The 12295-nt window shown below is 39.0% G+C and overlaps 1 protein-coding gene across 3 annotated transcripts in view; it reads left to right on the top strand.

The window, feature by feature from the left end:
- Positions 1-12295, top strand: part of FMNL2 (formin like 2) — a 315721-nt gene that overhangs the window by 236229 nt on the left and 67197 nt on the right. The window lies entirely within an intron of this gene.

The raw sequence follows: 12295 nt of genomic DNA on the forward strand, positions 1-12295 counted from the left end.
AAAAAAAAAAAAAAAAAATCTTCAAATTCTATAGTTAGAAGCCAAAGCACTTCTATGTTGATTCCCAACGAGGAGGTTGAACTCAATTTTGTTCATTTTCCAGCTTCTATAAATTAAGAATGTAATTTCTGAAACAATCGTTATTCTCTTCTCTCTTCCTTCTTCTCCCCCCAAATTCTATAAAATCAACTCAGATCTTTTACAGTTGTCATGACTGAGAGTTGTAATCTGTATTTTATTCTACGTTTATTCATTTTCCTTAACTTTGTTTATTCTAATATTTCCCTATGGAAGGATCTTGAAGAATTTACCCTAGCTGCCAATTTAAAGGGGGAACTCTACAAAGAAAAATATATTTAAACAGTTATTTTCAAGGCTTGAATTCTGTTCACCAGATGAGATGGCAGGTGCTGATTAAAATTTTCATTAACACTTACTTTAGAAGGAGAGAAAATACTGCAAAGGAGTGGAAGAAAAAAGAACAATGAGGAGATGATCATTATAGCCAACACCTGAGTTTTATTTCTGAGGAAGGAGAACTGTTGAAGACATTCCTTAACCTGCTAGACTGTTGACCTGAAGATCAAAGGTCACAGGAAATGCAGTACCCAGTACCCATCTATAAAATAAAGCCTTTCTAAAGTCCTAGACTTTCCAAAAATAATCTGTAACTACAAATTGTTACTTTGCCTTTTCAGCACATTTGTAAGCAGAAACAAGTGGAAAGTGTTAGGTGGTTGTGTTTCAGATTTGTGCATTTCTTTTTTATTTGGTGTTGTAAACAGAGAAAAATGTACTTGGGTTAAGAGTGTACATTCCACATTCTCAGCTTGGAACTTACTTTAAGGGCCTTGCTTATGAAAATGGTGACGGCTTTAATTGTAGCTTGTGGGTGCACCATACTGGCAGATTTGCCAGACATTTCCCACTGTGAGAAAGACTGATTCACTTGTTCTCCCTCTTTATTGGGTCTTTTCTGTGATAGAAAACTGACTAAAAGAGGCTATGTGGAAATGAAAAAACAAGTCACCTGGCCAGGGCATTGTTGGGTTCTGTCTCACAGATTCTCAGATCAGATCTAGGACCTGCCTCATAGGTTGTGAGATTAAATTAACAATTCCTATAAAGAACCTGGTGCAACAGTGAGTAGTCAGTAAATAACTACATAGAATTGAGGAAAATACTAAAGATGACTCAGCAAATTCCTACAGGTGTGGTCTAGTGTCTTCATCTGCAAGATTTATTGCATACTTAATATGTGAAGGGTGCTTTGTCAAGTGCTGAGGATACAGAAGGATACATGGAATAATATGTTTGTACATGATTCATGACTGATAAAAGAATTTTTCATACTTACATCATTATATCTTCATGAAATCTTGGGGAGGTGTTCAAGAGTTATTAGCCCCATTTTACAGATGAGGAGGCTCAGAGAAGTTATCCATAGGTAGTAAGTGATAGAGCCAGGATTTATAATCAAAGTCTTCTGACTTCTTTCCACTGTGTCAGTGTCTTTATATATGATTTGATTGAGAAGCGTGTGTGCTCACGCACATACGCACTAACACATGTTAAGTATCACTTGTGTATAAGCAGAACTAATGATATGGAACCTTAGAGGCTAGAGTGAACAGTCCAACCTAGGGAAGAGTCATGACTTGGTCTGCATGTGAAACAACACGAGGAAGGCTGGGAGGAGTGGGTAGGAGAAGGGAGAGGAAGGGAGAGCGGTATGAGCAGCGGGTCAGTGGTGAGACTGCGTGGTTTGTTTAGGAAACAGTGAGCGTAGAGCCATTTTATGTACTGCGTTGAAGGCCAGGCTGTGGAATTGTCATTTTAGCTCATCGACTATATTTTATTGAAGATTTATGAAAAGAAGGGCCAAATTTGGATGAACATAGAAATATTTCTTTTGAAAAGTCACAGGAGTTAGATGGTTTCCTTGGACACTTCTCACCTAGGGTCATATCCTGATTAATTAGCCACTCCATAGCAAATGCCTTTGACAAAAAGGAATATAATTGAAAATCAGAAAATTCAGACTATTGACCCTCCATTCATATGATGGAGTCTGTTGATTCACTGATTCCATTCAAAAAGCATGTAATGAGACCTTTTGACTTACAGGTTGTGTTCTAGCTATCACCTGGTCCTCTAACAGGAAATACAGATCAACAGAAAATTTCAATAACTGATTTAAAAGAAAAAAGGTTCATAAGGAGTTTTGTGTACTCACCCTCCTGTGTCTCTGTTTCTGTCTTTGTCTCTCTGTTTCCCCTCCTCCGTTACCCCCACTTTGAACTATCTGGGTTCTACTCTTTCAGCTCTGTTTCTTTTGGCTGTAGAGACAGAAAAGTGCTTGGCTCATTTTTTTTTTTTTTTTTTTTTAGCATCAAGTATTTTATGAGTTTAATTGATAGAAAAAATATGCCCAGGTGATGTCATGTCTGAACGGTAAGGGAGAGGAAATCTAAAACCCCAAATCTTGGTAAAGTTCTATTAGCCAGACCTTGGAACCATAAAAGACTATTACAGTTATGCCAAACGCTGTGACATACTTAATTGGCGTTGCATTCTGTTGGGCTGAACCCTTACATTAGCTTCCAGGGGAGTTCTAATTTATCTATTTATAGGTAGATATTAGTTTAATTTCTGAATAGTTAGACCTTTGAAGACACTTTTGGTAAGAGGCAAAAATATATACCTTGTCTTTTTCCTGTTGCCATTTGGACCTAGATATTACAAATCCCACAAATGTTGGCATGGAGACTCCACGGAATATTTTTGAAAACCTTTTTGCTGGACTCTGGGAAAATCTGGTTAGGTCAGTTCAGGAAACATTCCTTTCAAGTTTCTGCAGTAGTATACTGTCCTTGGATAATACAGGCTCAGAGGGAGAGGCAGACATATAGAAAACTCACATATAAGAATATGTCTAGAAATAAGCATATGTTGTGAAGACTTTTTTTAAGGCATCACTGGGTGATCAGTGGCTCCTGTTTGGTGTTGACTAAGAGCTTGGTGCTTTGCAGATGTAGATCTCTAAACAAATCCAGGATTTGATCACATCTAGCTTTTCGTCAGGATTAGGTCTTTCTCCTGTACGTCCAGAATTATCAGACATGTTACTTATCATTCATTCTTATGTTATCACCCGTTGTTATTTTTTTTAAGCATACTGCTTTTATTTTTTATTATTTTGTTGTGGTAAGAACCCTTACCATGAGATCTACCCTCTTCACAATTTTTAGGTGTGTAATACATTGTTGTCGACTATAGGCAAGATGTTATACAGCAGATCTCTAGAACTTACTTACCTTGTATAACCGAAACTTTATACCTTTAACTCCCCACTTTGCCCTCTCTTAAGCCCCTGGCAACCGCCATTCTATTCTCTGCTTCGGTGAGGTTGACTGTTTCAGATATCTCATATAAATACAATCATGCAGCATTTGTCCTTCTGTGATTGGCTTATTTCACATAGAGTAATGTCCTCAAGGTTCAGTTGTGTTATTACATATTGCAGGATTTCCTTTAATTGAAGGCTGAATAATATTCCAGTGTATGTATTTACCACAGTTTCTTCTTTTTCTTTTTGTAACTTTAAATTTTGGTATCATTGAAAACTTTAAAAAAAAAGCAACAATAGTACAGTGATCCCCCTTATGCTCTTTACACAGATTCAACAATTGTTTTAACATTTTGTACCTAAATTTACTCTACCATTTGCACATTTGCTTTGTAAACATACACACCTTTTAACCATTTGAGGATAAGTTACAGAATCATGCCCTTTTATACCTAATTATTTTAGTGTGGGTACCCTAAGAACAAATATACTTACACTAAAATTATTATTTTAGTTACAATTTTAGTTATAACATGCTCTTAAATAACCATGGTATAATTATTAAAGTCAGAACTTTTACATATTGACACAATTTTTAGTTCAGTTTCTTTAGTTTCATCAATTATCCCAGTCTATTTCATAACATTTTTTTCAAATTCTGTCCAGAATCTAACACAAGGATCATTTATTGTGCTTAGTTGTGTCTGTGTAGTGTCCTTTAACTTGGAACAGTTCCTTACCCTTTCTTAGTTCCCCGACCAGGGACTGAACCTGGGCCACGGCAGTGAAAGCACTGAGTGAAACCACTGGTTTCACGGCAGTGAAACCACTGGACCACCAGGGAATTTGCAACCCTTTCTTTTTCATGACTTTAATATTGTGTGTGTATGTGAATATGTAAGTTAGTTTAATTTTTTATTGAGATATAATTGTTGTATAACATCGTGTAAGTTTAAGTTGTACAATGTGTTGATTTGATATATTTGTACATTGCAATGATTACTACCATAGCATCAGCTAAAACTCCTATCACACCACATCATTGCTATTTTTTTAAGCCATATTTTATCTATATTTATCCATTCATCTGTTGATGGACATTATGCTGTTTCTACATCTTGACTTTTGTGAATAATGCTACAAGGAATAGGTGAGTGCAGATACCTCTTCAAGATTCTGGTCTCAGTTCTTTTAGATAAATACCCAGAAGTGGGATTGCTGGATCATTACATATAGAAGTTCTACTTTTGTTTGAGGAACCTCCATACTGTTTTCCATAGTGGTTGTACAACTTGCATTCCCACCAACTGTGTGCACGAGTTCTAATTTATACACATTCTTGTCGACACTTGTTTTTCTTGTCTTTTTTGATAATGGCCATCTGAGAGGTGTGAGGTGCTGTCTCATTGTGCTTTTGATTTGCATTTCCCTGATGATTAGTGAGCATTTTTAATATACCTGTTGGCCATTTGTATGTATTCTCTGGAGAAATGTCTGTTCAAGTCCTTTGCCATTCTTTAATTAGATAATTTGTTTTTGCTATTGATTTGTGGGAGTTTCTTGTATATTCTGGATATTAAGCCCTTATCAGGTATTTGGTTTGCAAATATTTTCTCCCATTCCATAGGTTACCTTTTCATTCTGTCTCCTTTACTGTGCAGAAGCTTTTTCATTTTGTGTAGTCCCACTTGTCTGTTACATTTCCTAAACCTAAGGAACTAGTTCAGAATTACTATAGCTTTCTTTTAGATTCTCTTACAGTGAATGGTGGTTTAAGCATAGCAAAACATGGCTCTAACCAGAACTCCAATGAACAGTGTATGTAATTCAGGCTATGAATATGTACCTGGCAAGAGAAGTTCCTGTGTATTTAATCTGTGGTCAAGCAGATCCAAGAGAGCCACTTCCCCAGGTTTCCTCTGCTGTCCTCACCATTCTTTTTGCCTTCGGGAGTCCATAATTCAGGTTTTACTTGCCTTGACATTTCTTAGAAGAAGTCAACTGGTTGGATCTCACTAAACAGTCATTCTGACAGGTTTTCAAAACAGATAATTTTTTTTTTTCTGCATAGCACCTGCTGCCAGTGCTGTGCAGGTCGAGGTGCTCACAACAGGCTCCTGGGCAGATAGTGCAGTTGTCACTATAGTACTAACCAGGACACATTGTATAGGTTTCTTAAAAGATATTTGCAACAATTGCTTAGTTTTTTGTGCCTCTTACTCCTACCAGCATTGACTATAACTTCATTTATTATTATTTCATGTAACTTATAACCCCTGGTGCATAAAATTAATACAAGTGGTTAGAGTCATTTCTCTCTGGTTTTGATCTGAAGTCAGTGTTGGCATCTGTTTGTTTCCACGTTCATAGAACTTGGTGAATTCTACCTGGCATCTCTTCCAAGATAGTGTCTTATCTTTGATTTATGAGGGCAACGTTTAGTTTTCATTCAGTAACAAGATAGCAGGCAGTTCTCACAGTCGATGGAGAAGAGGGCCTGAGAAATTTGATGGTGTTTCTGTCAAAATGACCTCTCAGAAAACAGGATTTCCTTAAAACCCTTGAGACCTCAGAAATACAGCCCTAAATATCCCTTCCCCATTCCCTTTCCTACAGATGGCAGGAGCACCAAAAGTTAGACTCAGGGCTGTTTTCTGCCTCTGGGAAACCCCTCTTTTGTGTCCACGGACCGAGAGCCTCAAAACTCTGCTTGCCCGTCTGGCGGAGGAAAGGTTCTTGGACAGAATTTAGTGCCCCCATCCCGTGGTCCAGGCGTTGAGCCACAACCTCCCTGTAAATATGTCATTCCCTGTTTTTCCATTTGGAATCTGAGGTAGTTCTCTGATCCTGACATCTTGGGGAACCAACCCCCATCACCAGAGAAACATAATTGTTGCAGTACCTTGTTTGACTGTTCCCTTTAACTTGAAGGAATTGTTATGTGTATTCAGAATGAGTACGTTACTCAGGATCTCTAAGTGTCTGTTATGGAATGTCACTGAAAATGGTGGAGTACAGGATTCATAAAAGCAGTGAGAAAACTGGCAAAACATGCCAGAATCAACTTTTTCAGAACTCTGGAGATTAAAGTCTTGTAACAATCTAGGGCGCATCTATTTAGGAAAAACAACTGAATCTCAGAATAGCTGGCTTTGTGAGATTTTAGCTTGTGCTGTTTTTCCTCTCCAGATCCACAGTCGCCTCAAAAACCAAGAGTTCCATAATCACAGTGCAAACCGTCAGTGTGGTAGGCAGTGGAGAGGGGGCAGAATGGACTTGAAGGTCTTTCTAAGCCCCTCTTCTTCCTCCCTCCTTCTACATTAAGGTGTGATGTACCCTGAGATTTGAGAACTGCTAGTGAAGAAGCCAATTTCAAGTCTTAGCTGAGGGAACATACCCCATTAACTGCTGACGACATCTAGGATCACTTAAGACATATTAGATAGGGCAGGACTAGAGCTTATCTGCCTCAGTCATCCGTAGAGACCACAGGGCAACTACTGTTGCCTCCCACTGGGGCCTTCTGAATATATCACAGTGAACTGAGGGCAGTCTCCACCTGTCCTGTTGGCTCTGTTTTAGTTGCTTCCAAATAACTTCAGGAAGAAACCATCATAGTACTTGGTTTCACTGTATGTAACTCTGTAATGGGACACACGCCATCGGTATTCATTTTCCATAGAAGCACCCATATCTTCTACTGAGTCACTGATGTAATCCCTGTGAAGCTCAGGTCTTTGTGGAAAGTTGATTCAAATAGCCAAAGCGGGATGATCAGTGCTTGTGAAAGGTGAAGGTAGCTTAGCCCACAGGGCTGTGACACAGAACCGGAGGCGGCCTTATCTACCTTTTAAAGATAATGCACTGCATCATATGTACTTGTGTTAACATGACCATGCAGCAGCACCTTGTACACAGTGTTTGGCTGTGATGACACATCTCATCTGAGCTGTTTGCATTTTTAATTGGTGATGGATCATTGCTGTGAAATTCCAGCCCTGCCTAAGTGAGTCAGTGTGACTCATACATTTGGTAGAGATTTGTGGCACTAATCAGTTAACCTCATCCGTTTTCTCTGGAAACTCTTAATCATTGTACTCAGGTCAGTTGGCATCCAGGTGGATGTGTGCAGCACCAGGGAACAGGATTTTAAAAGCTTAGTTGTTCTGATGATACTTGGTTCTTTTGCTGCCTGTGTTGTGGTGGAATTGGGGCTCTTCAGAGAAACCTCAGCTTGGCTTTCCACTTAAGGACCAGCTCTTTACTTAAGAGGCCTTTAGGAAACATTCTTCTGTGGGGTAACTAAAGTGGGAAAAGCATTATCATCATACGATCTAGTTAGCTTTCTGTCTTTAGATGAATGTAAACCTAGACCATCTGTAAGGGTTTGTTTTTTATTTTCTTTATTTGGAAAGTAATATACATTCATTGTAGAAAATTTTAAGTATAGATAAAAATAATGAATGGAAGTGTCTTGCAACTCCACTGTTCAAAGACTCATGAGATGGTGTGTTTTAAATCTGCGTTAGTAATATTCCATGTTCAATTATGTTCATTGTATGTCACCTTTCTGATACTTACCCCACAATTTTGTCCATTCCTTTTATACTTACTTCTTGAATTAGAGCCTCATTTAAAAACAACTTTCATATGCCTAAAGACAGTTACTAAGAGTAGGTCTGTCTTATTAACTCAGTCAAATATGACTTGATTGAGAAAAGGTTATATGAGGATTTTAAGTATCTTGCCTTGCAAAAAAGTGTTCTCGTTTGAGGTGTGACTGTTATCACTCCACCATATTGTGCTGTGCAGGTATGTGTACTATTACTGAATTCATTTTACACGTTAGGATGTGCATGCAGCAGAAGGGGTGGGCTGGGTGTGGACAGAGAACATCTTAATACAGGGGCTATCGATATAACCTCTTGCTTCCTAAACTAGATAGTGGCAGAAGCAACATCTTCATCTTTCATTTTCCCTTAGCACTTAATAGAGTTTAGCATGAACAGTAGATGCTTGGTAAGACCAACTTTGGACCTTAAACACTAGGTTTGGTTTGATTTCCTGTGGTTGGTAGAGAGCACCAGAGGCCAGTCTTACAGATTGCTTACCTCGTCCAGGTGTCCTTGTGGAAAGTGGATATGTAGTAAATTGTTAGGCCTAATTCTGTTAGTCAAGTTGGGGGATCTAGTAAAACCAGCGCCATGGGGATGTGTTCTTTGGATAGTTATCAACATTGTGCATTGTAGCTGAATTGAAAACATGTCCAAAAAGAAAAAAGGTAATAAATTACTCAGATGACAACTAAAGCAAATAAACGAAATATTTAATTACATAAATTGTCAAATTCCACAAAATGTTCATGCTGAAGAGTAGATTAATGTACATGCTAACCCATGACACAGTCCCTAAAATTTAGCCTTGGAAATTTAAGGTGATCCTCAGTTAAGTTGTTTGCAAATACTTTGTGTTTGCCAAAGAGTTGTGAATTAGTTAGGAGTGCATTTTCTTAATTGGGGAAAAATTGTTAGATGAGAATTCCAAAATATAGAGCAAAATTTCCTATTAAGTTAAAAAACAGGGCTTCCCTGGTGGCGCAGTGGTTGAGAGTCCGCCTGCCGATGGGTTCGTGCCCCGATCCGGGAAGATCCCACATGCTGCAGAGCACCTGGGCCTGTGAGCCATGGCTGCTGAGCCTGCGCGTCCGGAGCCGGTGCTCCGCAACGGGAGAGGCCACAACAGTGAGAGGCCTGGGGACCCCCCAAAAAAAAAAAAAAAAAAAAAAAAAAAAAATCCTCACTTGCCCAATAAGTGATTTAGGATAAAGATTTAAAAAGAAAATTTTGCTCAGCAAGTGGATCAGCCATTGTGTTCTGAAGAGTTGCTCAGATGCTGCTGTTCTTAACCAACTAAGCCTTAATCCTGTATGGTGAAATAATTATTGGAGGAGTGGGGGAAAGACACCTATGTAGGACCGAGGCAGAAAACGCTGTTGGGATAATATGATACAAACATTTGACAAGGAATTCCTCAGCACATATGGCTGTAGGTGGTAGCTTTTTCACATAATCACCTGATAGATTGCTGATGAGTCAAGTTGTGAAGCAACTTGTAGAAAGTGACTGCCCTGAATCCCAACATGACTTGAGGAGACTTGAGGGTCTGGTCTCATCTCTTACTTCTATTCAATACTTGCTCTGCAGATGTAACATCTTTGGGCATCAGTTTTCTTATCTGTATCAGCAAAGGTTGATGTAAATGATATCACAGATCTCCTTCAGCTGTCAGTGCTATGGTTGGTTGTTGTTACTGGTCATGGTGGTGTTTTAAAATTTACTGTAGGGCTTCCCTGGTGGCGCAGTGGTTGAGAGTCCTCCTGCCAATGCAGGGGACATGGCTTCGTGCCTCGGTCCGGGAGGATCCCACATGCCGTGGAGCGGCTGGGCCTGTGAGCCATGGCTGCTGGGCCTGAGCGTCTGGAGCCTGTGCTCCGCAACGGGAGAGGCCACAACAGTGAGAGGCCCGTGTGCCCCAAAAAAAAAAAAAAAAATTACTGTAATGCTGTGATTTTAAATACAAGTTCAAATGTTGCCTTTAATGCTCACTGTATTTTTGTATAAAAAATATTGTATATTCTCCAAAAATTAGAGGAAAATTAATCTTATATTAAATATCGTTCACTTTAGAAAAAAGCTTAGCTCTGTTGCTTTTAAGTATAGAGTATCATTAATAAATAAAATACACATTTTTATTTATTGATATCTTATGTATTGTGTACTTTCTAAACTCCTTTAATATTGATAAATATGCATGTGCTTTTTCATATTAAATGCATTTCAAATATTGATCCAGAAAATCGATTTGAGATTAACCACCTATTAAAACAAATATAAGCCTTTTGTGTTACTGTTTAGTAAGTAGGATATTAGAATCAATTTTTAGTGGTTTCTGCAAATAATGTTAGTAATGACAAAGAAATTTTGTCTTCTTAGGAAGAGTCTTATTTCAATATAGCTGAAGTTGTGGGTTAATAAGTAAAAGGAAGGAACTGCTATGTTACTTTACACCTCTTAGGAAGCATCATTAAATGTGTACATTTGGTCTAGTGGCTGGAATCGTTAAACTTTATTTGGAAGTGATGCAGAAGTATATGCCTGTGTGATGACCTGTCCCATTTTCTTTAAAGAATAATTTGCTTTGGCCAGTCCATCTTCTGCAGTCACTGCTACACATAAATATAATTTATCAAAGGATGATTGGTTCCCTTGATAATACCTTTTCTTTTTTCAAGCTTAATCTTAGATGACTTTGTTTTATGCTAGCAGCCATTGCTTTGTTAGAAATGAGAACTATCCAATCAGCTGTTATATAGCCAACACGTGATTCCACTAAAGAAATACAAACCTGAGGTTAAAATAAATTAAGAAGGGTGGAGGAAGGGAGAGACCTTTGGGTGTAGATTAAGCAGACCAGGGATTCTTGGGTCAGACAGGTCATATAGTTGTTTGAAGGGGCACTGGTCCCTGTGAGACTTCTGTCCGGTGTGTTAGCCGTCATGCTCGGGCTAGGGTTATGGCAGAGTGACATCTTTTTTTTTTTTTTTTTTTTTTTTTTGCGGCATGTGAGCCTCTCACTGTTGTGGCCTCTCCCATTGCTGAGCACAGGCTTCGGACGCGCAGGCTCAGCGGCCATGGCTCACAGGCCTAGCCGCTCCGCGGCATGTGGGATCTTCCCGGACTGGGGCACGAACCCGTGTCCCCTGCATCAGCAGGCGGACTCTCAACCACTGCGCCACCAAGGAAGCCCCAGAGTGACATCTTTTAAAGTTGTATTTTAGATGTTGAAATTGGGCTTATAACATTCAAATCTGCATGTGTTTCCTTAACTTTGTTTTGCACTCAAAACTGGATTAGGCCGCCTTCCATTGCTGAATTGTTATTTTCCAGTGTGAGTAAAGCAGGAGTCCTCAAGCAAAGCGTTCTTCTTTAAAAGTAATGTGAGAAAACCAGGTTTTGCACAGTCAGGTATATTGAGGCCAGTGACTTACCAAGGTGCTTTTCAAAAATGTATTTGTCATATTAGTAGGCTTGTGTGAAAGAATCATCTTTCTTCTGTTTGATGGTTTTTGAATAGAAAATGTAAAAGATCTGCTCAGGTGAACAGTTGGAGACCTGTCAATTCAGTTTTCAAATCTTAGCCTGCACCTGTGAGACTTTTGAAAGCAGTTAATATTAATTATGCCTTCTTTAAAAATGTTTAATTAGCTTAATTCAAGGAGAAGGAAGGCCTATAGCTTCTTTTGTGGAACATTTCTGTCATTGACTCTGGGAAAGTAGTTGACAACTTTTGAAATTTGCTTTCAGGGTTGGAGTTGCAGAGAAAACTTATCTGTTTCCCCTCTGAAGCAGTCATTTAGAGCTCATAACGAAGCCCTCAGTATTGTCATCTTTCTACTTGCCCCATCTTACACTGTCACTGCTTTATGACTTGCAGGTTCTCATAAATCTGCAGAAAGGAGAACTAAGGCTTAGCAATGTAGGGTCTCCAGAATGAACCCTAATGTTGAAACATCCTAACCCTTTGAAATGTCAGCATATTTCCTTCTCAGTTTCAGATGCCATACCAGGCTTTGGGTGAGGGATCAGGCTGTGGAGGCATTTGTATGCTATTTAGGTTTTGCGTACTATTAAGGTACAGTATCACAGGCTGATATCACAGTTGCGAATGTATGACCTTGCCTAGGCTTAAACTCTGAAGCAGGGACTCCTGATAACAGTGATGGGAAGGTGCTACTAAAATTGAGTCACATGATAGGAGGTCTACATATTAGCTGAGCTCTACCCCTTCACTTGTTTAAAAATGCAGCCTGTATGCGTGTTGTCTCAAATCACCTCTGCAAATCTGGCTTGGCTTGCTGATTAGAGCCTCGATTGTTGGTTAGTCTCA

This window comes from Lipotes vexillifer, unplaced genomic scaffold (assembly GCF_000442215.2).
Source record: "Lipotes vexillifer unplaced genomic scaffold, Lipotes_vexillifer_v1.1 scaffold967, whole genome shotgun sequence".
Taxonomy (NCBI): Eukaryota; Metazoa; Chordata; class Mammalia; order Artiodactyla; family Lipotidae; genus Lipotes; species Lipotes vexillifer.